Source organism: Stegastes partitus, unplaced genomic scaffold (genome assembly GCF_000690725.1).
Source record: "Stegastes partitus isolate 25-593 unplaced genomic scaffold, Stegastes_partitus-1.0.2 Scaffold2437, whole genome shotgun sequence".
Lineage (NCBI taxonomy): Eukaryota > Metazoa > Chordata > Actinopteri > Pomacentridae > Stegastes > Stegastes partitus.
This window is the reverse complement of record NW_007580168.1, coordinates 24858-26284: the sequence shown is the minus strand read 5'-3', so window position 1 is coordinate 26284 and position 1427 is coordinate 24858.

The window sequence follows — 1427 nt, the reverse complement described above, 5'->3', positions numbered from 1 at the left end:
TGAATCCACCTGTGTGTTTCCTCCTTTGTTGCGGCCTAAGAGCCAGTCGTAACAAATTGGGGGCTCGTCCATTGTGAATTTCTTTATTTTTTGTTGTTTGTGGCTGAGGCGACTGTTAGGCTGTCCTTTGTTGGTTTGAATCGCAGCAGCGTGACAAGGTAAGTGTTGAGCCATGTGTGCATGCTATTGTACAGGGGGTTCCCTTGTTAGGTTTAGCAGCGTTTCCCCTTTGGGTTCCGCTGGGGGGGGGTGACTTGTAATGTTGAGGTACGGTGGTTGGAGCATCCTTTTTTTTCCCCCTTCCCTAAAGCTGCTCGGGAGCACATCCGTGGCTACGGGGGGGTTGCCAGTTTTCTGGTCGCCTTTTTCAAGCCAGCGGGCTATTAGTGCATAAAAACCCACCGCCACGCCTCATGAAGACTAGGGTGAGTTAGTTAGCTAGTTCTGGTGGCAAAGCAGTTAAATAGAAGGGAGCCTTCCTTTGGTGTGGCTGTTTAGGCCTTGGTGCACGCTGTTAAGCCTCAACACTTCATCTTGCTGTCTTGTGTGTTGATAAGTTGAGGCATGGATGACTTTGTAAAAGCGTTTGTGGAGGCACTGTGTGAGAATATTATAGATGAGTGTACAAAGGATCAACTAATAAAAATTGCTGATTACTACAAGGTTGATGTTGGTGATAAAAAAAAAAACTATTAAGACCATAAGGGCAAGTTTAAAATTTAGTTTATTGAAAATGAATGTGTTGGACACAGAAAAAGTTGTTCCTGTCTCTGAGGGTGTTGAGGACTTTTCTCCACCATCAATGACTCCTCATGTAGGTTTAACTTTTGAGCAAAAAAAAAATTACTTTTGTTGCGGATGAAATTAGAGATGGAGAAAGAACTTGCGGTGGAAAAAATGAAGCATGGTATTGAGTTAGAAAAAGCACTGTCACTTGAGAAGATAAGACAAGAAGCTGAAAGTGCAAAGCTTGATCTGGAAAAGCAGAAACTGTCTCTGATTAGAGAGGGAAAAGTTGCAGCTGGTGTTTTACTTGCTGATGGTCTCTCTGGTCCCAGCTGCTCCATGGAAAGGGTGGATGTTTGGAGGGAACTGAGATTGGTTTCTCAATTTAATGAAAAAGATCCTGAAACTTTTTTTGTCCTCTTTGAGCGCCTAGCTGAGACACGTGGTTGGTCGGACTCCACTTGCATGATATTGTTGCAGTGTGTGTTAACTGGAAGAGCCCAGGAAGCGTATTCCTCTTAAACAAAGGGTGATTTAACATATGAGGTAGTGAAATGTGCTGTTCTCAAAGCGTATGAGCTTGTCCCTGAAGCTTATCGTCAGCGATTTAGGAGTTGGAGAAGGGGCAACAAGTCACATTTGGAGTTTGCTCGTGATATTTCTACTCAGTTTGATCGCTGGTGTACTGCATCTGAAGTTGA